Genomic DNA, 26,724 nt, shown 5'->3' on the forward strand with positions numbered 1-26,724 from the left:
GAGTCAATGAAATCACATCCACTGTATACCTACTGAGGCTACAGACAGATTGCAGTGGGTCCAAGACCTTGCTGAGACAGGAGTTATTACTAGCCATAACGACCTCTCAAAGCACTTCATCAGATGCATCTGGATGATAGTCATTAAGGTAGCTTGCCCTGCTCTTCGATTCTGGTATAATAGTTGTGATCTTTTGAAGCAGACTTTGAATCACTGGATGTCATCTTAGGTCACGGTCAATTGCTGTCACCTTAGCAGGAGGATTTTAGCTTTGAACTTCACTGATTCTTAAAGCAGTTTTCTCCAAACAAATGCCCAAACATGAACTCCTGCTTCCTGCTCAAGACGTCATTGAATTTGTGTTGCACCTTGTCAGTAAGCCAAGTCAAGTCAAGTCAAGTCACTTTTTATTGTCATTTCGATCATAACTGCTGGTACAGTACACAGTAAAAGCGAGACAACATTTTTCAGGACCATGTTGCTACATGACACAGTACAAAAACTACACTGAACTATGTGAAAACAACACATAGAGAGAAAAAAAAAACTACACTAGACTACAGACCTACCCAGGACTGCATAAAGTGCACAAAACAGTGCAGGCATTACAATAAATAATAGACAAGACAATAGACACAGTAGATGGCAGTAAGTTGGTGTCAGTACAGTCTCTGGGTATTGAGGAGTCTGATAGCTTGGGGGAAGAAACTGTTACATAGTCTGATCGTGAGAGCCCGAATGCTCCTGTGCCTTTTCCCAGATGGCAGGAGGGAGAAGAGTTTGTATGAGGGATGCGTGGGGTCCTTCATAATGCTGTTTGCCTTGCGGATGCAGCGTGTAGTGTAAATGTCTGTAATGGCAGGAAGAGAGACTCCGATGATCTTCTCAGCTGACCTCACTATCCGCTGCAGGGTCTTGCGATCTGAGATGGTGCAAATTTCTGGACCAGGCAGTGATGCAGCTGCTCAGGATGCTCTCAATACAACCCCTGTAGAATGTCAAGAAGATCGGGGGTGGGAGATGGACTTTCCTCAGCCTTCGCAGAAAGTAGAGACGCTGCTGGGCTTTCTTTGCTATGGAGCTGGTGTTGAGGGACCAGGTGAGATTCTCCGCCAGGTGAACACCAAGAAATTTGGTGTTCTTAACGATCTCTACCGATGAGCCGTCGATGTTCAGCAGGGAGTGGTTGCTCCGTGCCCTCCTGAAGTCAACAACCATCTCTTTTGTTTTGTTCACATTCAAAGACAGGTCGTTGGCTTTGCACAAGTCCGTTAGCTGCTGCACCATCTCAATGTATGCTGACTCATCATTCTTGCTGATGAGACCCACCACGGTCATGTTATTGGGGAACTTGATGAAGCACAGAATATTCTGGAATAAAGTGCATCCTCACCTTGAATAATGAGTCATACAGCACAGAAATAGTTCCTCTGGGCCACTAAGTGCATGCCAAGCATCTGTTGATGCAGTTTGTGGACTGGACTCCGGTTCATGTTGTGATGTGTTTCGGGTTTCTGATTGCACCTTTTTCTGGGGCCAAGGTTAAAAATACAGTTCCGACCATCAGACACAGCACACAGCTCACAGTGTATATAATTACAATAGCAGAAGAACATGCAGTTACAAAAAATATAAAAATAATGATGAAATATAAAAAATAATTGTAATATAACCCTAGTCCCTGAGTGTCATGGCCTGTAGATTGATGGTGCATGGGATGTTGTCCTGAAGCCACAATTCTGCAAGAACAAGCTCACAGTTGTTCCTCATATTGTGCAGTGCAGTCGCAGATGAACACAAAACGGCATGTCTCCCAACAAGTGAACGCTGGAATGCAGCACTGACAAGAGGGGACAGCCACCAGGCCAGTACAGAATCCAGCAGTGCACAGCCAGCTCCGGTGTCTACTTCCCTAGCAGCTGCAATGGGCAATTCTGAGATCTGGTGCGTGCCACAACTGATGCCGCATAGACTCCCTGATGTCAGCCCATCAGTGAACTGGTGAATCGGACTCGCGGTGCTCTACGTTACTATTGTCTCATTAGATCTTGCGATCACAACTAGCACTTCCACCATTTGTTGGATTCTGCACTGTCTCCATGCGTTGCCTTCTTCCCTGGGCGACTGAGGCAGTCTGCAACACAGTGTGCAACAAATCCAGCTCTGATGCCATTGAGTCAATCACTCGTGGGGTGGACATGCAGTACTTGTTGTTCTTAATAACCAGCAATGTATTGCGATCATGAAAAAGACATAAAGGGTGAATGATAGTACATTTGGTTGGACCCAGAGAGACTGCTGCATCTGAGTACACTGCCATTTTATGAGTTAGGTGAAGAATTCATGCTTGTTTGGATTATATGGTCCTAATTCCCTGAACCAAATATTTCTATGGGGTTAAATGTCTGAGAATGTTTTAGTGCTGAATTTGGAAGATTAGAATAGTGGCTTCATTTTGCAGTTTCCCAGTGCTTGTGCTTTGTATAAGAATTGAATAATTTATTTTCCCATCATGTAATTTATACCTAAATAGAGACTATTACAGTTCTCTACATTAGTAAAAAGGTGCACTGTAGCTTAATCAAATAGGAATTAAAAACAGAGGAAGAAGAAGTAAACCAGAAACTCTTGCTCAGATATGGATACAGCTGAAATGGGAAGCAGTTTCTGAGACAATAATCTGAAGCAATAGTCATTAGCATGTGAAAAAAAATGAGTTAATTATTAAAAGCCACTGATTTTTGAAAGGTAGGTCATGTCTGACTAATTTTGTTGAGGTCTTTGATGAAGTTTTGATGAAGGTAGTGTAGTTGATGTGTACATGCACTTACAAAGGGAGTTTAATAAAATACCATATAATGAACATTCTCTAAAGTGGAGCCAAGATTATTATTGAGGCAGTTGCTCTATGCATACAAAGTCAGATAAGGAACAAAGTAGAGGGCATCAGTGAATGGTTGCCTTTTAGACTGAAGGGAAGAGTCGTTAGGAACACTGCTCTTTCTGTTATAAATTTATGTACCTAACTTGAATACAAGAGATGCAATTTCAAAGATTGCCAAAATTACAGGAAATTTGGCAGTGCAGTAAATGGTGAGAAGACAATAACACACATCAGATAATGCTCATAAACCTTCAACAGGGTCAAACATGTGACACATGAAATGCAACATAAAGAGTGATTACACATTTTAGTTTGAAGAATAATGAAAGGCAATATGAATTGAATGGTGTAACTTATGCGGGAGCAGAGAGGTGTGCATATACAAACTTATAAAGGTGATGGGCTAAACAGCTATTTGTTTGAAAAGTTACTGAGATCTTTTGCTTCATTGTGGAATTAAAGAGTACAAAGTCAAGAAGGCAATTCTGAAGATTTATATACCATGCTTAAGGTCCACCTTATGCATTGGTGCACATTTAATGGGGAAAGTTTGCATTTGTGGCATGTTTGGAAACAATAGAGCTGTTGGAACTTGGCTGGTGCACAATTTCAGAAAGTTTCATAATCTCACACAACAGGAACATTACTCAGGAACTTTAAGGAATTGAATATGTGGTTAGAAACTGGAGTGGTGGTGTCAAATTTAGTTAATGGGATATGCGCTTACTGTAGTTCATTAAACGCCTCGAGAGATAGATGACATTCATCCTGATGTGGTCTCACCTGATGCACACAGATGATGCACAGGAAACTGGAAATGCAGCTCCTGTGGGATTACTGATTCCAGAAGAATGAAGTGTGTCAAAGAAAGAAATTTAGAACATGACTTAAAACAACTAGATCCCAATACTCCGAACAGTTAATCAAGCAAAAGAGAATGTTTAGCAATATTTCATAAGAAAAAAGTGGGACATCCTTTAAAAAATGTTGAACATGCAGAAACATTGCATACTTGTGTTAGGTTTGCAGAGTGGAGAAAAAGTCTAAAGTTGATTAATATGCAATTAAAAATGAAATTTCAAAACGTACAGCTTCTTTTGTAAGAAAACTGAATAATGCAAGACTGAGGAAGCTATTTCTTCCATTGTATCTGTGTTGCATCTTTGAACAGATTATTCAATTAGTCCCAGTTCATTATTCTTTCCCCGGCCCCCTTCATTTGTAATTTGCCCTTCAAGAATCATTTATCCAATTCCCTTTAACAAATTAGTATTGAATTTGCTTCCAGCGTCTTTTTCAGGCAGCACATGAATTTCAGGCCCCACCTTCCTGTGTAAGGAAGTTTATCAGTATGCCCCTTTGGTTCTCATGCAGATTATATTGCCCGCGTTTTCTGCTTTATTAATCTCCCTTCTTCACTCTGTCAAAACACATTGACATTTCAAACACTGACAAAACTCCCATTTAAATGTCCTTTTTATGTTATTGCAACATAATGGTACTCCTGCCTCATTGCTTCAGTGGCCCCATTTCAATCCTGACATCTGCTGGCTGTGTGGAGTTTGCATGTTCTCTCTTTGATGTCCACGAGGTGTGTTGGTTACTATGTTAATTGACCACTGGAATTTGCCTCTGTTTTATAAATGTGTGGTACAATACATGGTAAAGTGATAGGAATATGAGGAGAATAAAATGGGTTAGGATAGGATTAATAATGGGTCTTGGATGGTTTGCAGAGACTTGGGCCAAAAGGTCTGTTTCTATGTTGTATTCATGTCTTTGACGACACTGGGAATGTGGTGCCACTTGACATCATTGAAATATTCTTAACAGAGAAGCTTTTGCAGCCTCAATCATGCTCTCATACAAATTGTATATCAACCAAGCAGGGTGATGGTCTTACAGCACAAGACAGGCACTTCGTCCCACCACACCTCCCCACTACAGCGCTGTCTTTCTATCAGAAGATATTGGGATAAGTACATGGATCGAAGAGGTTTCGAGAAGTATGGGCCGAATGCAGACGCATGGGACTAGTGTGGTGGGTGTCATGGTTGGCATGGACGAGTTGGCCCCAAGGGCCTGTTCCTATGATGTCTTCTTCGGCTGTCTGTCGATTTTTGATGATGACTGAGGTCTGGGCAGGGTTGTATGGGAGACCTGCAGTTGCCCATGTTGCATGTCTCCCCTCTCCACACCACAGATGTTGTCCAAGGGAAGGGCACTAGGACCCATACAGCTTGGCATCGGTGTCGTCGCAGAGCAATGTGTGGTTAAGTGCCTTGCTCAAGGACACAACACGCTGCCTCAGCTAAGGCTCAAACTAGCGACCTTCAGATCACTAGATCGATGCCTTAACCACTTGGCCACGCGCCACACATGATGTAATATACATGACACTACCTACCTACACTAGTGCCTTTTCCTAGAGTGAACATACTTGCGCTAATTAACTTCACAGATTTCTTCATGCTCAGCTTTAGACTCCAGGAATGAGAAATTCTGTTACCTATCACATAATTTTTATGCACTTGTGATACATATTTTTTATCCATAAATGGCTGGTAACCTTGCATGTGAATCATGCTGTTTTGGTAAATTGCAGTCTCTGTGCTTTCTAAGGCTCTTGTGTCCAGTCCACTCAGCAGACTGCTGTAACATGCTGACACAAGTGCCCTGAGGCATTGTGGCTCTGCCTGGAGGAGAATGGGCTGAAACATGTTGATCAGATAAACGAGCCTTCCCTACTTGAGCCAGTTTTTGAGAAATGAAGTGAAGCTTGAGATCCTGATAGCCCAAATCATAAATCAAGTTTTTCATTATCTTAATTGCTCTGAATTCTTCCCTCATACAATGCCCCTGCAGCTGCCTGAGACATACGGTGACTATTCCTATCATCTACCTGCCATTCAAAAGCAGATTTGCCCCAGTGGGGCCCTAGTGCTTGAAGTGGTGGCTTCCAACTACATCTGGTGCTTCAGGAGCTCCGACCAGGGTGGGAAATTGTTCTGCATAACTCATGCTTCTTAAGTGGTTTTGTACTGAGGCATGCAACATTATACAAGGCCTAGGATGTGATTATTACATAAATAGCCAGTGCAATGTTGATTCTGCCCACAGAACAAGTGTTTTCCAAGATCTTGCATAAAATGTACACTAAATCTTATCACTATATTGAAAGGGCCTTTTGCGACTTTTCAAACCTTTCCTTATTGTGGTCGTGAAATCCAATATTAGGTCATCTAAAGTTTTTATTTTCTATAAGAGAAAAAAAATTGGGTTATTAAAGTGCCTCTTCATAACCAAATATTCTAACTCCAGAGAGCTTTCTAGTCTAAGTGCACGGCAACTTTTTAATACTTTTACACCTCTCCTTTAATTGGCTGTCTGAAACTGTGGTTAGTATTCTAACTGAGGTCTAACAAAGGCACCACACTAGCCGAGTGGTAATCTCTCTCTTGTGTGTACTCAGGGCACAGAAAAGGACCCCTTATTTAGTTGTCAACATGTGTCCCCTAATTCATTTAATATTTTATATAAAATCTGTTTTCTTCCCCGAATCCTATTTTTAGCAGCTCACAATAAGTATTATTATAGGGAAAATTTTCCATGGTGTTCCTGAATCTGCAGTTAAACATTCACAGTTTTATACTTTGCTCCTGACACAGCATGAAAGTAATGGAAGTAGAACACTGTGATCTGCTCAACAATTTTAATGTGAAATACATCGTTACCAACAGTTACCCAAACACAGAACCCCATGGAATACAACTTCCCAGCCAAATCTAATTCAACAGACTTCTCTATAGCTGTGCTTGCTGCTTTGAGATTTAAGCCAAATTTCTGTCTATGCAATCTTCTTCCTAATATGCCATTCTTCTTGCCGCATGTACTATATTTGATTATTGTTCAGCACATCAGTAAATTTCTTTTAAATTGAAAATCAATGGTAGCCTTGAAATCCATGTTTCTAGATTAATAGGGAAAATCCTTTTACAAGGCCAATGCAGTTATCCATCACTCTCCATTCTTTAAACACAGGAGGTTCTGTAGAAGCTGAAGATCCAGAGTAGCACACACACAAAATGCTGGGGGAACTCAGCTGGTCAGGCAGCATCTGTGAAGAACAATAAAAAGTAGAGCTGATGAAGCACTGGCTCGTTATGTCTCTCCGTAGATGCTGCCTGACCTGCTGAGTTCCTCTGGCATTTTGTATGTGTCACCATCCATTCTTTTTTTCTCTCTCCTGTGAATTCTGCTTGTCATCTTCCAGGGATTAAGCTGACATGTCTTTGTTACTCTGGAGCGAACTGTACTTTTTGCGCTTCCCGTGTGTTAGATATTTAATTTGGATCTATACTTTATTAAGAGTGCCTGTGGTGTATGATTTCAAGATTCTACTCGATTAGTTATTCCACAGGTCTGATTAAGATGACAAGAAAATCAAATAATTATATTTTAAGACACTTCACCACTAAGTAAGTATTGTTAAGGTGAAGCATTTATTGTAATAGATAAAATAAGAACATGTATTTATATAACACCTTTCAGAACATTGCAGTAGGCTCCAGAATGAATAGTTTCAAAGCATAGGCACAGCATCAACTGCAGGCACTTCATGCAAGTTCCCATTCCATAAGACCATAAGATATAGGAGTAGAATTAGGCCATTTGGCGCATCGAGTCTGCTCCGCTATTTCATCATGGCTGATCGATTCCCCTCAGCTCCAATCTCCTGCCTTCTCCCTATATCCCTTCATGCCCTGACCAATCAAGAATCTATCAACCTTTGCCTTAAATATACCCAATGACTTGGCTTCCACAGCCGCTTGTGGTAACCAATTCCACAGATTCACCACTCTCTGGCTAAAGAAATTCATCCTCCTCTCCATTCTAAATGAATGTGCCTCTAATCTGCGGCTGTGTCCTTTGGTCTTAACTTCCCCACCATAGCAAACATCCTCTCCACATCCATTCTATTAAGGCCTTTCGATATTTGATAGGTGTTAATGAAATTCTGCCTCAAGCCCCCCCCCCCCCCCACTCTTCTGAATTCCTGTGAGTACAGGTGCAGAGCCATCAAATGCTCCTCATATGATAAGCCTTACAATTCCGGAATCATTTTTGTGAACCTCCTTTGAACTCGCTCCAATATCAGCACATCCATTCTTAGACAAGAGACCCTAAACGGCTCACAGTACTCCAAGTGAGGCCTGATCAGTGCCTTATAAAGCTGTAACATTACATCCTTGCTTTTATATTCCAGGCTTCTCAAAATAAGGCTAGGGTATCAAAGGGTATGGGGAGAAGGCAGGGGAGTGGATCAGCCCATGTTTGAATGGCGGAGCAGACTCGATGGGCCAAATGACCAATTTATGCTCCTAATCTAATGGTCTTATGGTCTAATATTGCATTTCCTTCTGCTTATGTTTGCTTTAACAGAAAATACAGTTATCAATATGTGTAAAGCAGGGGTTCTCAGACAAAAACCTTAAGTTGATAACCACTCAGTGTTGTAGTATTTCCCATGGTTCCTGCTGGTAGTGAAGTCTACTACTGTGAGTGTGCCACTCTAGTAATGGGGTCTTCCTAGGAAGTTGAAAATCGGTAAGGTACCTCCATGAGTTGTATCATATCAGTTGTTTGGCTAAAAAGTACATGAGAAATTATTGAAATTTTAATTATATAATTCACCAAAGTCCCCCTAAAATGGCTGTGGAAGTGGTAGTAGTGATGCAAGGAATTAAAAAAAAATTAATTCAGTGGTTCAATGGATAATTTGCCCTTGAGAGATGTATGTGCTGTGCATGTCTACAGCACACTCAGCCATGAGTTTAATCTTATTTCTCCTATGATATATCCATGCTAACTGGGTGCAAAACAGGATTTTTATTTTACAAAATGTCCCCACAAGTTAATAGTTGTTATCTGTGTTACTAATGGATTAAGGATAAAGCTGTAAAAAGGATACCCTTTACTGAAAGTAATAAACTCCAACTTAAATTGCAGTGATTAGCTATTGCAATGTATCAAGAGTGGCCTTCAGTAAAACTGAAAGCATCCTGGTTATCAGAGGTCAGCTTTATTTTCACTGACATGTATTGTGTAATTGTAGTTTTGTGCTGGAAATACAGAGCAAGATTTTTTTTAAAAAGCTGTTTATGAAAATAGAGCACTACAGCTCAGAAATAGGCCCTTTGGACCATTCAGTCCATGCTGGCCTGTTTTTCTGCCTAGTTTATCTACCTGAACCTGGACCATAGCCCTCCACACCCCTCTCATTCGTGTACCTGTCCAAGATTCTCCTTAACATTGCAATTGAACTTACATCCAGCACTCCACTGGCAGCTTGTTCTACACTCTCACCACCCTCTTAGTCAAGATGTTTTCTTTCAGCTTCCCTTAAATATTTCACCTTTCACCCTATTAAACCTATGACCTCACCCAACCTCAGGGGAAAGTGCCTGCATGTATTTACCCCTCATAATTATAAGAAGTTCAAAGTAAATTTATTATCAAAGTACTTGTATGTCACCGTATGGAAAGCCAAGGCTCATTTTGTTTTGGGCAAGCAAAGTAAATACAAAAAACACAATAGAATCAATGAATCCTTAGCCAAAAGGATGGACAGCAACCAATACGCACAAAATGCAACAAACTGTGCCTTTACTTCTCCCCTCAGTCTCCTCTGCTCCTGGGAATAAAGACTTAATCTATTCAACCTTCCCCTTAACTGAGGTCCTCAAGTCCCAGCAATGTCCTCGTAAATTTACTCTGCATTCTTTCAAGCTCATTGATAACTTAATGTGCAAAACTATGCAGTCAAGTGTAAATCCCTATTCAAAAAAGGAATGGAGCAGCAAGTGAAAGAGGAAGACAATCTGGTGGTCCAGTAAAAGGGGAAGGAGGTGAGAGAAGATTCATACTTTCCCATCCCCAGGGATCAGCATGATCGTCCTGACATAGGTTTTGTGAAGGAGTTGATCCTTCTCCTTCACCTTAGTGGCTGTGGGCCAGGATCCATCCACAATAGCTCCCCACTGCTACAATAAGTCAACAGTTACACATTAGTTTAATCAGTCAATTCGGAACCCATAGAACTTGACTAGAAGGAAATTATCCTGGATCCCAAGGGAATGCCTGAGAGATTTACCCATAATACAATGTGCAGGCACCCATAAGAATGGTGAAAAATGTTTTGGATGATTAAACTTGGACCTGGGGCAGATCAGATGATGACAGGTAGTCTTGAGGGTCCAAGTTGCTTACTTTTGGTCCTATCTTCTTATAAAGTGGAACAATGCCAAGCTCAAATGCAGAACATTTAAGTATTGTACTCTATGACCTAATATCACTAATTGATCTAATGATCACTAGCAAGTTTGGAGCTAGTGCACAAATGTCTTTGTGCAGAATGTATGCTCTCTGACTACCTCTTTGATGCCAAGATACATTTTAAAGCAATTTGCACATTTAGTAATAAAATGAATTCTGAGCTGATGCTTGAAAGATTAGAAGGGTTTGAAAGTCTCAGGTTTAAAGGGAATGGGGGAGGTAAAGTGAAGGCACTTGGGAATATCCCATTCCCACATGGCAGAACATGCCTGCAGCTCCACAGCAGCCAGTAAATACATATCACTGGCCCTAAAAATGCTCATTCTTAAGAAACCTGGAGAAGACTATACAAGGCCCAGACTAAAATATACATGGTAATGTGTCTGAAACATAGTTTTGCTGCACTATTATGGCCAGAGAGAACATAAGACTCAGGTCACTGAAGACTTGCTGTTTGCTAACTGCAATATTTAAAGCCACACATCTAAGCAATTACTCTGTCTACAAAAATCTGCATCATTGAGGTCCCTTATTTACAAATCCTTTATACTTGACAGTGTAATAAGGCTTGAGATTTTGAATTTTTATAGGGAGTAGTCCTCAAAGCCAAATTAAAAAGGGAGTTTACAAATATTAACATTAATTTGTTCTTCTTTACATCTGGGTAGCTTTATCTAGTAATGGCTCAACAAAATGGACTGCAGTAAAGATCTGTCTTAGTCCAAAGATTTGCAGAGATCAGTTATACAGAGTTGAAATTAAAAATGTCAAAAATAACAAGGTTTTGATTATTAACAGGGGCTGCCATGTTATGTTGTGAACATTTAAATGATATAATGTACTGAATATTGCCAGGTCAGGTTAAGCAAATAATTTAATTACAAAGCTATTTGACCCTTGATTAGACTTGCCTGGCAAGTCAGAAGATTTGAATCTTTTATTCCCTTCGCTCACTGTCATTTTTGAAAGATATGACATAAAGAACCTGCCGACCCTGTAATGTAAGACATGTTTTGTAACAAGGGGGAAAACAGACAGGGTAAGGAATTACACAAACACATGGGCTCTCTCTTACTCCTCCAGACTTCCTTTCGATTTTGCTGTGTCCCTTCAGTGTCTCTTGTGTTTCTCTCACGGGCTTTCATGCACACATACTCTCCCTGGCTCTCTCACATACACATTCTCACTATCACCTCTCATCACTCTCTGGCACTAATGTTCATTCTTCCCTATCTCCTCCTTCTCTCAATCTTTCCTACATATTCTCACTTCACTCTCCCTCTATCACTCCGTCACCCTCTCTCATCTTCCCCTCCTTTACATTGTAGCCCCTCAGGGTTGAGGATAACTGGAGTTGCCTCCAGTTTAGTACAATGGATTCTGCTCTCTACCCTATGTCTTTTTCCCCTCCCACCATTTTGGTAATCACTGGGGCCAAGGATAACTTACTTGCATACAGCCCACTGGGATCTGAGGTGGCATGGATGGCATCTGCCAGAAATGGATGGTTGGGCCAGATTGTCTGCAAATGATGTGTACTTCTGCTGTTTACACGTGGCCTCTGCTTGCTCACATGCAGCTGCCAAGAGCCAGTGCTTTCCTGAATGTTTCTGCACTTACTTAAGGAGCCTTGGACCAGCTTTTCCCAGGAGCTATAGAGCACAATACTACTTTGAAAGAGCCTCTGAGAACTAATGGAAGCCATTTCCATGTCCCCTCGCCATGAGGGTTCATAGTGTGCTTGTTTTGGTAATCCTCAACTATCCATTGAAGTTAACTGTGTTTAATCAGAATCTGAACACAGGAGCTATTGGACCACAAGAAGACTATGACATTGATTTGCTTATTAATTCAACCCAACCATTTGGAGGATATTTAGGAGGGAACGTTGGTGGTACTCATGCAGTGTTTTAATGTTCCTGGTCTATATCATCTTTGGATTACAGAGTGATACAGAAATAAAGCAACAAAATAGGCCAACCTTGTCCATGGTGACCCTCCAGTGCCCATTTAGATTAATCCCATTTACCAATACTCAGGCTGTCGGTTTCCACATCTCCAAAGCAGATTGGAGTGCAAGCATCTGCTCCTGCCCAACAAAAGCTGAGCGTGTGGTCTTCGAACAACCACAGGCAGCCAAAAGCCATGTTTTTATTGCACTGAAACTGTTGATGAAATCTGGGCACACAAACCTGATGCTCAGTTGATTGGATTTTCCATTCACATCACAAATAACCTCAGTCCTGCCTTGTCACTGATGGCTGTCAATAAGATGTAAAGGAAAGAGGCCTTCCAGTGAAAGTTTCAGAGCATAAAGGAAGAAAAGTACTGAGAGCTTGGCTGGAGGAGACCAATTAGATGTTATTAAGCAGAGATCACCCGAGATGCCCTAAGGTTGGCTCCAGGCTTTTCCAGGGGAATGGAGATTACAGAATTGTCAATACTGCAATAATTCTCAAAGCTTAATTTACTAAGATGCCCAGAGGGTTTGTGACGGACAAGGATGTCAATGAATGCCCCTCGAGCATTCTCTCAGGACAAACAAAACAGCACTTTCATTAGCCTGGTCAGAAAAGAACTTGGGAAAATAATTTAGTGATCTATGATACACTTTTTGCATTATTTTTAACACAAGGCTGTGGAAATTGAATGCACAAAACTGTTGCTATTGGGCAATAGGCAATTTTGAGGGCTGTGTCTGATAGATTTTTTGTTAAGCGAGATTTTCAAGTGAAATGGAAACATGGTAACCAAATCTGAGGATACAAAGACTGCAGATGCTGGAATCTAAAGCAATAAGTCACTTGCTGGAGTTACTCAAGAGGGTCGAGGAGCATCCATGGAAAAGGAAAGGAATTCTCAATGTTTGGGATCAAAACCCTGCATCAGGACATAAAAACATCAACAATTGCTTCACCTCCCCCCCCCCCCCCACGTCACACACACAACAGCTGCTGCTCAACCCACTGAGTTCTTCAGCAGGTTGTTTGTATGTATATTTGAAAAACAGATTAGCTGTGATCTCATGGATTGGCAGTATTCCTTCTGCTTTTCCTGTCCTTTTAGTTGTAAATCCAAGCCAGAGTGAATATCGAAATTTCCCTTCCCCAGAAATCAAATTTACCCAGAAATTGGCACCTTAAACATTCAACATACACCAAGCCAGTGGCAGCCATTTTGCACGCCCACTTTGTGATTATTTGTTTTAATGATCGGTTATTGGCAATCTGTATGTACAGTCTTGCACAGAGGGTGATGAGTATAGGGAGCGAACTGCCAGTGGAGGTGGTAGAGGCAGGCAGAATTATGACATTTAAAAGCCACTTAGACAGTTGCAAGGATAGAAAAGGTTTGGAGGAATATGGGCCAAAAGCAGGCAAATGGGGCTGTTAGGTAACCCGGCTGACATGGTTGAGTTGTGCAGAAGGACCTACTTCTGTATCTGTGACTCTGTCTCATCAGAAACATACTTGTGATTGCACCTCCCTCAATACGGTATTTGATTCTCAAATAAATTTAGTGTACATACACCAGAAGTAGGAATCAAGCAAGATTCAGCTGGCAAGTGTCCTGCCTTATGGTTGTAGTGTGTAGGTGATTTTTTTTTTATTCTTGAGAGGTCTCAGTTTCAATTGAGAGTACTAATGCTGTTGTAGACCAGATTAGTCTCTGTGAGCAAGAACGACCTGAAACAGGCAATTCTGCAACAAAGGACAATGAGAGTGGGTTATTGCATCGTCCGAGGGTTGCTTTAGGCTAGCGCTGCTGCAGAAATGCTTCTTTTGAATCCTCTATTTTGTGCCATTTCAACTGTCTTTAATGTGAGTTATGTGGTCCTGGGGGACTTGCACATAAATGAACCCTGGACTGTAATTGCAGATGAACAGCTGTCAGGCTGCAGAACATCTAGCTCGCCACACTGAAAATTCTTCCTACAAATTAAGTAAATCTTATTTAGAGTCATGCTGATAAAATCAGGAAATTTGGCTTGAATCTTTTTTTTTTCCGTTGTCTCTTTCAAGGTTTGCCATTTTGACACATCACCCAGGGCCCTCTTTCAGCTTTTCTATGTTGTGTTGAATGTCATGGAAAAATCAAAAGAATTACGAAGAAGGATGGTCATATACAAACCAAGTAGCTGAATCCTGGAGGATTAGAGTGTGTGTGCAGCCTCAGCTGTCTCTTAACTGATGAGAATCCATCCCAGTGGAGAGTGCCACTTGGGTTTGAAAAAACTGCTGAGGACTGATAGGCCATAATAAAATAGATTTGGAAAAGATTATTTTAAAAGGTGAAGTCTATTGCAGCATTATAAAACTCTGGTTAGACCACAACAGCATTTAATTCTGGTCACTCCATTATAGGAAGGATGTGCAAGCTTTGGCAAAGGTGCAGATGATGCAGTCCCTCCCTAGAGCAAGGGGTTTAGATGGGGTGGAGTTTGTTAGGTGTGTTCAGGAAGGCTTCTTGACAGAATATGTAGATAAGCCTACAAAAGGAAAGACTGTACTTGATTTGGTACTGGGAAATGAACCTAGTCAGGTGTCAGATCTCTCAGTGGGAGAGCATTTTGAAGATAGTGATCTTAATTCTATCTCTTTTACAATAGCATTGGAGAGAGATAGGAACAGACAAGTTAGAAGAGAGTTTAATTGGAGTAAGGGGAATTATGAGGCTATCAGGCAGGAAATTGGAAGCTAAAATTGGGAACGGATGTTCTCAGGGAAAAGTACAGAAGAAATGTGGCAAATGTTCAGGGGATATTTGTGTGGAGTTCTGCATAGGTACGTTCCAATGAGACAGGGAAGTTATGGTAGGGTACAGGAACTGTGGTGTACAAAGGCTGTAATAAATCTAGTCAAGAAGAAAAGAAAAGTTTACGAAAGGTTCAGAGAACTAGGAAATGTTAGAGATCTAGAAGATTATAAGGCTAACAAGAAAGAGCTTAAGAAGGAAATTAGGAGAGCCAGAAGGGGCCATGAGGAGCCCTGGCAGGCAGGATTAAGGAAAATCCCAAGGCATTCTACAAGTATGTGAAGAGCAAGAGGATAAGATGTGAAAGAATTGGACCTATCAAGTGTGACAGTGGGAAAGTGTGCATGGAACCGGAGGAAATAGCAGAGGTACTTTGAATACTTTACTTCAGTATTCACTATGGAAAAGGATCTTGGTGACTGTAGTGATGACTTGCAGCGGACTGAAAAGCTTGAGCATGTTGATATTAAGAAAGAGGATGTGCTGGAGCTTTTGGAAAGCATCAGGTTGGATAAGTCGCCAGGACTGGATGAGATGTACCCCAGGCTACTGTGGGAGGCAAGGGAGGAGATTGATGAGCCTCTGGTGATGATCTTTGAATCATCAATGGGGATGGGAGAGGTTCCGGAGGATTGGAGGGCTGTGGATGTTTTTCCTTTATTCAAGAAAGGGAGTAGAGATAGCCCAGGAAATTATAGACCAGTGAGTCTTACTTCAGTGGTAAGTTGATGGAGAATCCTGAGAGGCAGGATTTATGAACATTTGGAGAGGTATAATATGATTAGGAATAGTCAGCATGGCTTTGTCAAGAGCAGATCATGCCTTACAAGCCTGATTGAATTTTTTGAGGACGTGACTAAATATATTGATGAAGGAAGAGCAGTAGATGTAGTGTATATGGATTTCAGCAAGGCATTTGATAAGGTACTCCATGCAAGGCTTATTGAGAAAATAAGAAGGAATGGGATCCAAGGGGACATTGCTTTGTGGATCCAGGACTGGCTTGCCCACAGAAGGCAAAGGGTGGTTGTAGACGAGTCATATTCTGCATGGAGATCGGTCACCAGTGGTGTGCCTCGGGGATTTGCTCTGGGACCCTTACTCTTCGTGATTTTTATAAATGACCTGGATGAGAAAGTGGAGGGATGGTTAATAAGTTTGCTGATGACACAACACACAGGTGTTGTGGATAGTGTGGAGGGCTGTCAGAGTTTACAGGGGACATTGATAGGATGCAAAACTGGGTTGAGAAATGGCAGATGGAGTTCAACCCAGATAAGTGTGAAGTAGTTCATTTTGGTAGGTCAAATATGATGACAGAATATAGTATTAATGGTAAGACTCTTGGCAACATGGAGGATCAGAGGGATCTTGGGGACCAAGTCCATAGGATGCTCAAAGCAGTTGCGCAGGTTGACTCTGTGGTTAAGAAGGCATATGGTGTATTGGCGTTCATCAATCGTGGAATTGAATTTAGGAGCTGAGAGGTAATGCTGCAGCTATATCACACCCTGGCCAGACCCCACTTGGAGTGCCTTGCTCAGTCTGGTCGCCTCACTACAGGAAGGATGTGGAAGCCATAGAAATGGTGCAGAGGAGATTTACGAGGATGTTGCCTGGATTGGGGAGCATGCCTTATGAGAATAGGTTGAGTGAACTCAGCCTCTTCTCCTTGGAGCGATGAAGGATGAGAGGTAACCTGGTTGCCACAAGAGGACACAGGTTTAAGGTGCTGGGGCGTAGATACAGAGGAGATGTCAGGGGTAATGTTTTTATTCAGGGAGTGGTGACTGCGTGGAATTTGGCTGCTGGCAATGGTGGTGGAGGTGGATCCGATAGGGTCGTTTGAGAGACTTTTGGATAGGTACATGGAGCTTAGAAAAATAGAGGGCTATGGGGAAGTCTAATAATTTCCAATGTAGGGACATGTTGTGCACAACTTTGTGAACCGAAGGGCCTGTATTGTGCTGTAGATTTTCTATGTTTATTTTCTATGAGGTTTACCAGATGTTGCCTGGATTAGAGAACATGTTCTGTTGGAAGAGCTTGGGCAAGCTTTAAATACAGGCAGTCCCCTGGTTATGAACGAGTTCAGTTCCTGAGTCCGTCTTTAAGTCGGATTTGTACGTAAGTCAGAACAGGTACATCCAGTATTATTTAGTGTCAGTTAGTGAAACGTTTGTCTTAGTATATAGTATATATTTTACCTTTCTATCCATATGAAACACTTAAGAAATGTATGTATTTCAATAATTAAACCATTGCATTGCTTAGTAATAATTGTAGCTTTCAACTTTCATTCAATATAGCATGCCTTTCGCATGGTCCATTATTCTCACTTTATTCTTTACCTGTATCCTTTAAAATTGTTCCGATCATTGACCGACCCTAGCCTGATGGCATTTCACATCTTTCCGATCACTTTATTATTTCCACTTTATTTTCAATCGCAATCGTTTTCCGTCAATGGAACAGAAAACTGAGATTCAGCAGCAGCGGGTCCTAATGTCCACCTGCACTGAGACAGATTAAATGAGACAAGTGGGGGCGGTGCTGACTGGAAAAGAGAGGGGTCAGGGTGATTCTTTCTAAGAAATATTTAAGCCAAATACAAAGTTACACACTCAACACAGTATTAATGGCAATGACTTAAAATGGCGGACGGCGTCGTGATCCAACTTAAAATGGAGGATGGCATTCTCCTCCCTCTGTTCGTAAGTACAAGTTGTTCGTAAGTCGGGCGTTCGTAACTCGGGGACTGCCTGTACATGATTCTACAGATACCGGAAATCCAAGCAACACACACAAAATGCTGAAGAAACTCAACAGGACAGGCAGATTCTATGAAAATGAATAAATCAATAATAAAATCAACATTTTGGACCAAGACTCTTTAAAAGGATTGGAAAGGAAGAGGGGAAGAAGCCAGAAGGACAAACTTGGACAAGTTTGGATTGCTTTCATGGGAGAAACTGAGGGGAGACTTGATAGAAGTGTATAAAATTCTGAAAGGCATAGATTGAGCAGACAGCCAGTATCTTTACCCCAGGGTCAAAGTCTTTAACATCCGGAAGCATGCAGTTTAGAGTGAGGGGAAAATCCAAAGAATTTTGTTTTATAATCAGTGATCGGTGGTGGTGGAGGACGCAGATAGGAAGAGAGGCAATTAAGGTGCAATTAGGTAGTCATATGAATATGCAGAAAATGGACGGATATGGACCATGTGCAAGCAGCAGAGATTAGTTTAATTAGGCCTCGTTAGCTTAATTAATTTGGTGCCACATTGTGGGCCGAAGAGCCTGTTCCTTTGTATTTATGTTGCATTTATTTGATATTTAGTGCATTTCTAATTAGCTTAACGGAAATTATCTGGAGTTTTCACGATGTGGTGTAACTGTTGACATCTTCCTAAGTGAAGCCCCATTGAGGTGTTTGGGGAGAGGAAACATACTAAAGTTATTTTTCAATTGTATTTTGAAGTTAAAGTGTTCTGCCCAGTGATACTAAGTCAGTATGCTGTCACCATATCCAAAACAAAGGTGCAGAGATGGGTCCACGAGGGCAGTGTACTGGTCTTCATGTTGCCACTGTGGGCTGCACTATTGATTCCCGTTCTCCATAAGGTAACCTTTCTGAGCTCAGCTGTTTGTGCTGTTGTAGATGCTGAGCAGAACTGACACCTCCTCCGGGAAAGGGAGAAGGATGAATCATTTCAAACATCTCTACCACTTCCTCAGAGTAATTGCTACAGATTTAATTTTCTGCTGTGCACTGCTCTCATGCAACTATTGGCTCCTTCAGATAAAGTGAGACATACATGGAAACAGGCCCATTGAGTCCACACAGACAAGCAACCACCCAGTTACACTGATCTTATATCTTTTTTTAAATCTCTCCACATTCTCTTCAACTCCTCTCAATTTCTCCCACTCACATGACATCTAAAACTTAGCCAACTTCCACAGATGCGTAGTAGAAATGTATTGACTGGCTGCATCACAGTACGGAAATGGAAAATCCTGTAAAAGGTAGTGGATTCGGCCCAGTACATCATGGGAAAAGCCTTCTTAACCATTGAACACATTGAACCATGAAATCTTGTCATTAAAAAGCAGCATCCATCATCAGAGATTCCCACCACCCAGGCCATGCTCCGTTCTCACTGCTGCCATTAGCTAGAAGGTACAAGAGCCTCAGGACTCACACCACATGTTCAAGAAAAGTCTTACCCCTTAACCATCAGGTTCTTGAGCAAAGGAGATAACCACAGTAACTTGTCCATCCATTAAGATGTTTCCACAGTCAATCATCTCACTTTAAGCACACTTTATCACATTATTTATTGCTATTTACTTATATTTGCATTTGCACAGTCCGTTGTCTTCTGCACACTGGTTTATCTTTCATTGATCCTGTTATAGTTAATACTCTATAGATTTGCTGAGTATATCTGCAGAAAAATTAATCTCAGGGTTGTATATGGTGACATATATGTACTTTAATAATGAAATTTACTTTGAACTTTGAACAGTCAATTTTGACCTTGCCCCTGGGCAAAATTTTACAGCATCCAGTTAACCTGTATGATTTTGAGAGATGGGAGGAAACTAGAGCATCAGGAGGAAATAGGAAGGATTCGTGAACTCCATTTAGACAGCACCTGAGGTTAGGATTGAGCAAGGGTCTCTGGTGCTGTGCTTCAGTGAGTTGAGTAGATGTGCCACTTAATATGATTAAATAGCTATAATGTGTCCTTCAGGATGTCACTATCGTGGTCGTTTCTTAAGGATACAAGTTGTGCAATATTAAACTATGAAAGAGTACCTTTGATTCCTGATCCTTCTTTCTGTCTGTGCAATCAATGTAATTGAAGAACTAAGCCTTAAGTGTCTTCCTGTTCATAAACTCATGATATTCTCTGGTCCTGATGAAGGGCCTTGGTCCAAAATGTCAACTGTTTATTTCTCCTTCATATATGCTGCGTGCTATTTTAATTTTTTTTTAATATTGAGAGAATAGTTCTTCTGTCCCTTTGAGCCAGGTGCCCAGCAGTCCCACAATTAATCCAAGCCTAATTTACAATGACCAATTAACCTACCAACCGATGTGTTCCTGAGAAAACCGGAACACCTGGAGGAAATCCATGTGGTCATGTGGAGTATGTGCAAACTCCTTGCAGGCAGCGGCGGGAATTGAACCTGTGTCACCTGTATTGTAAAGTGTTGTGCTAACCACCACTTGCAGAGTTCCTCCAGCATTAATTGAATGTGCTCTTGTTGCCTTGACTAAGGTTTGCTCTCCCAAGGACTTTTCCTCATGTGGGTAGTTCCGCAACTCACTGAACAATTTGTCTGAGCCATGAAAAGGTTCTCTATCAGGATTAACCGCATTGATTTATGTCTGGAAGCTGATCTATTTGCTTCCCCAGTATATTGAGGTGGAGCGAATCCCATAGTTATCAAAAGATAAACAATAACTTCGAAGGTTTCCGTGCTAAGATTTTATCCGATTAACCCGGTAAGCAAAGGACACAAATTTGCATACAGTGGCTTTGTCAACTTAGAAAATGTAACTTTCTGTGTTTATTGGGGCAAAGCAGTTTGCAGATGAAGCTGTGCAGTTGAAGCAGAAGGCAGATCTCCAGGTATAGAATATGTCCCAATTTCTTTTCATCTTAATCTCTTGTAAATGAATTCCACCCAGGGTTTCTCTGATGAATGTTATTTTACAACACAAGGATTGAAGCTGTCATTTAAGTTGCCTAAAATTACAATGGTCTAGTTAGAATTTCTTGATAATCTTTTGCTTGACATATAACCTCAGATGACATTATAGTGATTCTAGCTTAATCATAATTGTACAACACTCCATGGCCAGCAGCTAACAGAAATTGGAATTATAATCCTTACATTATTGTTTATGCATGTAATTATCAAAGTGATAATGACAGTTAATTGGATAACTTGCTCTTCTAATTAGGAGAGTTAGGATAATTCATTGTATTTGTTTTTAATGCATTTCAGAATTCACTTCTGTAAAATAATTAGCATAACTTGAAGCTTGAATTAAATAACACTGGTGACCCTTGGGTTAAAATATCTCAAAATATGAATGGCTCAAGAGGATGAATACAAGTTTTCACCATCGCTTGGCATCTGCTTCACTGAAATATATTTTTCTGTCAGAGATGTAGTAGGCTCAAAGGCTGTGGCTGTTTGACACCTCCGGTTGATGTCCCACAGTGGAAACTATTTGGAGTTTTGAAGGCTGCTGAAAATAATTGAAAGCCATAATCCAATTTTGTTGAGTTTATCCTGAGGGTCTCATAACTATTGACAGAACTTCTATGGCTTTCAGCAGTGTAATATTGGTCTTTAGGTCAAAGAAGTGATTCTGAGCATGTGATAACACATATGGAGACATACAGCAACTCTCAGGGATTTAATTTACTGCAATGGGCTTCAACTGCTGACACTAAGCTTATAAATAAGGCAAAGTTAACTAGTGTAAGATTAGTTTTAAATGAGATCTCATTAGAAGGGTGCTCTCTACATAAAACTAATCGTTTGCATTTGGTTGTGGTGTTATCACAATACTGCAGCATATAGTACTTGATATGTTTTAAAGGCTTCATTTTTATTCTTCAAAATAGGGAATCATATTGCACCAAAGAAATCATTTGGCCTTACAAACTCATGCCAAAACCAAATCTTTAATTGAACTCACCCCGTCCCTTGTTCTTGCCCCAAAGCCCTGTTTGTTTTATGGTATTCCAATATGTAAGATTGGGGAAAGAAATGTTTAACCAACAAACATTTTCAAGGGGTCCTTTGTCTGTGAATCCTGGCTTGCATTACCTGGTACATTGTAATCAGTGAGCAGGATTTTTTTAAAAGGTGTAATTAAAAATTGAGGTAGCTAAACTGGTGATTAGTTTCCAGTCCAATCTGAATTTGGAGTTAGAAATTAGGGGCTTCTTTCTCTTTGAGGCTATTCTGTGCCGCAAGAAAAAAGCTGCAGAAAGCTTAAGAAGATTAGGAAGAATTGAAAATTCATTCCACTGACTGAGAAACCGATATTTCAGCAGTTGTTCCAGGTCTGTTGCCTTTCATTTGCTTTGTTTCAGATCTCTGTGTCATTCACATTCGGTGCATTGACAGATTACTTGCCCTCTGGCATCCCCCATACTGGAAACAAGAGACCACATTCCTGCAATTATTATGTCCTCTGAAAGACACCAATCCTGACATTGAATTTGGCATGAGAGAGCTTGCAGTTGCAAATGGTATACTACCTAGTGCTGGACCCCTCCAGTTTATGGATGTCAGGAGCTCATACAGCCCCAACATACAAGTGACAGTCATAGTGGCTTACAGCATTGAAGTGGACCTTTGGCTCAACTTTTCTGCACCCAGTCAAACGTCAGTCCAAGTTGTTTACATTTGCCTGCATTTGCCCCATATCCCTTTAACTGATGAGATCGCTTTGCTGACTTCTGCAGAGGTAGAGGCATCTTCTTCCTTGTGGAAAGTCAGTTCATGGCCTCAATTCTCACTTGAGAACCGTTTGGGTTTTAAGCAGTTCATAGGAACGGCTATATTTTTCAAAGGCTTAATCTTTGTTCTTCGAAGTGTACCATCCCATTGTTACAGATCTAACGAGCTTGTGCCTGACCCAAATCCCAAATCTTAGATTAAATTTGTTCTGTTTCTTTGTATTCACCTCAAAGCCCTGTTTTCTATTAAATTCTATCCTGGGGAGAACCTCTTCCATTCTCAGTGTCATTCAGATCCTTGAAGAGTTTTTATAAGCAATTGTATCTATAGTGTGTGTGATTTAGCCAGTCATGGGTTCATAATCAGAGAGATACATCATGAAAATGGCTTTTCTGGCCCATGAAGGCCCTAACTTTTCACTAATCCTACCATAACCAATTTTAATCTCCCCATTTTCCAATCAGTTTCATCTACCCTCACCCCTCCAACTGGTCCTACCAGTAAACTACACATTTGGGATGCAGAGCGGCGGGAAGAAATCCGTTTAGTCGCCAGACGTATGTGCATATTTCACACAGACAGTGTCAGTGTTCAGGATTGAACACAGGACACTGGACTGTGAAGTGTAAGCTCTACTTGCTGTGTTACTGTACCAATGTCCTGGTAATGTGAGGAGGATAAAAAGGGTTAGGGTTTGGTTAGTATGTGGGTACTTGATGGTCGGCATGAACCTTTTTCCGTCTTGTTTCTTTCTCTGACTAACTATAACAAATGAGACATGAGATAGAAAATTTTTAATTGCTTGAACTAAATTCATAATGTAACAGACCATGTGCATTGTAATCTATTTTTGGTATACTGTTCTATTGATCTTTGTGAATGTTAACGCAATATGTATTGCCCCAGCAACTGTATGAGTTCCGAATTTCTAAATACTGTAGAATAACTAAGTAAAGTTATTATAGGCAGAGCACCAGACTAATGGTAGGCTTCTTAGCAGCGTGGAGGAATAGAGAGATCTTGGACTCCACATCCATAGATCACTCAAAGTTGCCACACAAGTTAGTAAGATGGTTAAGTAGGTGTACGGTGTGTTGACCTTCATTGGTAAGGGGATTGAGTTGAAGAGTCCCAAGGTAATGTTGCAGCTGTGTAAACCTCTGGTTAGACCACAATAGTGTATTGTGTTAGGTTAAGGTACCCTCATTATAGGAAGAATATTGAAGCTCTAGAGAGGCTGCTGAGGAAACTTACTAAGATGATGCCTGATTGGAGAACATGTCTTAATAGGATAGGTTGAGGAAGCTAGGCATTTTCTCTTTGGAGTGAAGGAGGATGAGAACTGACTTGAAAGAGCCACAGATAAGAGTGAACATAGAAACACAGAAAACCTACAAAACCTACAGCACAATACAGGCCCTTCAGCCCACAATGCTGTGCCAAACATGAACTTACATTAGAAATTACCTAGGGTTACCCATAGCCCCCTATTTTTCTAAGCTCCATCTACTTATCCAGGAGTCTCTTAAAAGACCCTATCGTATCCACCTCCACTACAGTCGCTGGCAGCCCATTCCACGCACTCACCACTCTCTGCTTAAAAATCTTACCCCTGGCATCCCCTGTACTTACTTCCAAGCACCTTAAAACTGTGCCCTCTGGTGTTAGCCATTTTGGCCCTGGGAAGAAGTCTCTGACTATCCACACAATCAATGCCCCTCAATATCTTATACACCTCTATCAGGACACCTCTCATCCTCCGTTGCTACAAGGGGAAAAGGCCAAGTTCACTCAACCTATTCTCATAAGCATGCTCCGCAATCCAGGCAACATCATTGTAAATCTCCTCTGCACCCTTTCTATAGTTTCCACATCTTTCTTGTAGTGAGGTGACCAGAACTGAGCACTGTACTCCAAGTGGGGTCAGACCAGGGTACTATACAGCTGTAGCATTACCTCTCGGCTCTTGAACTCAATCCCACGGTTGATGAAGGCCAATGCACAGTATGCCTCTTAACCACACAGTCAATCTGCGCAGCAGCTTTGAGTGTCCTATGGACTCGGAGCCCAAGATCCCTCTGATCCTCCATACTGCCAAGAGTCTTACTATTAATACTATATTCTGCCATCATATTTGAACTATCAAAATGAACCACCTCACACTTATCTGGGTTGGATGCCAACTTCCACTTCTCAGCCCAGTTTTGCATCCTATCAATGTCCAGCTGTAACCTCTGACAGCCCTCCACACTATCCACAACACCCCAACCTTTGTGTCATCAGCAAACTTACTAACCCATCCTTCCATTCCTCATCCAGGTCATTTATAAAAATCACAAAGAGAAGGGATCCCAGAACAGATCCCTGAGGCACACCACTGGACATCAACCTCCATGCCAAATATAACAGTCTAAAACAATTCGTTGCCTTCTGTGAGAAAACCAATTCTGGATCCACAAAGCAAGGTCCCCTTGGATCCCATGCCTCCTTACTTTCTCAATAAGCCTTGCATGAGGTACCTTATCAAATGCCTTGCTGAAATTCATATACACTACATCTAATGCTCTACCTTCTTCAATGTGTTAAGGCACAACCTCAAAAACTTCAATCACGCTCATAAGGCACAACCTGCCTTTGACAAAGCCATGCTGACTATTCCTAATCATATTATGCCTCTCCAAATGGTCATACATCCTGCCTCTCAGGCTCTCTCCATCAACTTACCAACCACTGAAATAAGACTCAGTGGTCTATAATTTCCTGGGCTATCTCTACTCCCTTTTTTGAATAAGGCAACAACATCTGCAACCCTCCAATCCTTCGGAACCCCTCCCATCCTCATTGATGATGCAAAGATCATTGCCAGAGGCGCAGCAATCTCCTCCCTCAACTGCCACAGTAGCCTGGGGTATATCTCGTCTGGTCCTGGTGATTTATCCAACATGATGATTTCCAGTAGCTCCAGCACATCCTCTTTCTTAATGTCTATATGCTCAAGCTTTTTATTCTGCTGTAAGTCATCCCTACAATCGCCAATGTCCTTTTCAGTAGTGGATACTGAAGCAAAGTATTCATTAAGTACCTCCTCTACCTCTTCCAGTTCCATACACATTTTTCCACTGTCACACTTGATTGGTTCTGTCCTCTCACATCTTATCCTCTTGCCCTTCACATACTTGTGGAATGCCTTGGGGTTTTCCTTAATCCTGCTCGCCAAGGCCTTCTCATGACCCCTTCTAGCTCTCCTAATTTCATCCTGAAGCTCCTTCCCGCTGGCCTTATAATTTTCTAGATCTCTACCATTACCTAATTTTTTGTACCTTTTGTAAGCTTTTCTGTTCTTCAGTAGATTTTCAACAGCTTTTGTACACCATGGTTCCTGTACCCTACCATAAATTTCTTGTCTCATTGGGATGTACGTATGCAGAATACCACAGAATTATCCCCTGAACATTTGCCACATTTCTGCCATACATTTCCCTGAGAACATCTGTTCCCAATTAATGCTTCCAACATCTGAAGCCTGGCAGTCTAAGTAGCCATTCCAACCCTTGAGCCATTGACATCTTTGTAATGGCCACATCATAGTTCCAAATACTAATCCACACTATAAACTTATCTGATAAAAACACAAAATGCTGGCAGAACTCAGCAGGCCAGACAGCATCTATGGGAGGAGGTAGTGATGCCCTTCTCTTTGTCATCACTACCTCCTCCCATAGATGCTATCTGGCCTGCTGAGTTCTGCCAGCATTTTGTGTTTTTATTTATTTCCAGCATCTGCAGATTCACTCATGTTGCCTATAAACTCATCTGCTTTGTTCATGATACACCTTGCATTAAAATAGACACATCTCAAACTATCAGTCTGAGCGTATCTCTTGTCTATCACATGCCTATCCTTCCTCTCACACTGTCTACAAGCTTTCTCGATTTGTCAGCCAACCGCCTCTTCCCCAGTCTCTTCAGTTTGGTTCCCACACCCCAACAACTCTAGTTTAAACTCTCCCCAGTAGCCTTAGCAAATGTCCCTACCAGGATGTTGGTCCCCTGGGATTGAAGTGCAATCTGTTCTTTTTGTACAGGTCATTCCTGCCCCAAAAGAGGCCCCAATGATTCAGAAATCTGAATCCCTGCCCCCTGCTCCAATCCCTCAGCCACGCATTTATCCTCCACCTCACTCTATTCCTAAACTCACTGTTGCATGGCACAGGCAATTATCCCAAGATTACGACCTTTGAGGTCCTGCTTCTC

At 41.4% G+C, this 26,724-nt stretch overlaps 1 protein-coding gene across 3 annotated transcripts in view; it reads left to right on the top strand.

Annotated features, from left to right (window-relative positions):
• The window catches only part of brinp1 (bone morphogenetic protein/retinoic acid inducible neural-specific 1), a 403,545-nt gene that overhangs the window by 174,108 nt on the left and 202,713 nt on the right, over positions 1-26,724 (top strand). The gene's annotated exons all lie outside the window — the stretch shown is intronic.

The sequence above is a fragment of the Hemitrygon akajei genome, chromosome 7 (assembly GCF_048418815.1).
Source record: "Hemitrygon akajei chromosome 7, sHemAka1.3, whole genome shotgun sequence".
Classification (NCBI taxonomy): domain Eukaryota; kingdom Metazoa; phylum Chordata; class Chondrichthyes; order Myliobatiformes; family Dasyatidae; genus Hemitrygon; species Hemitrygon akajei.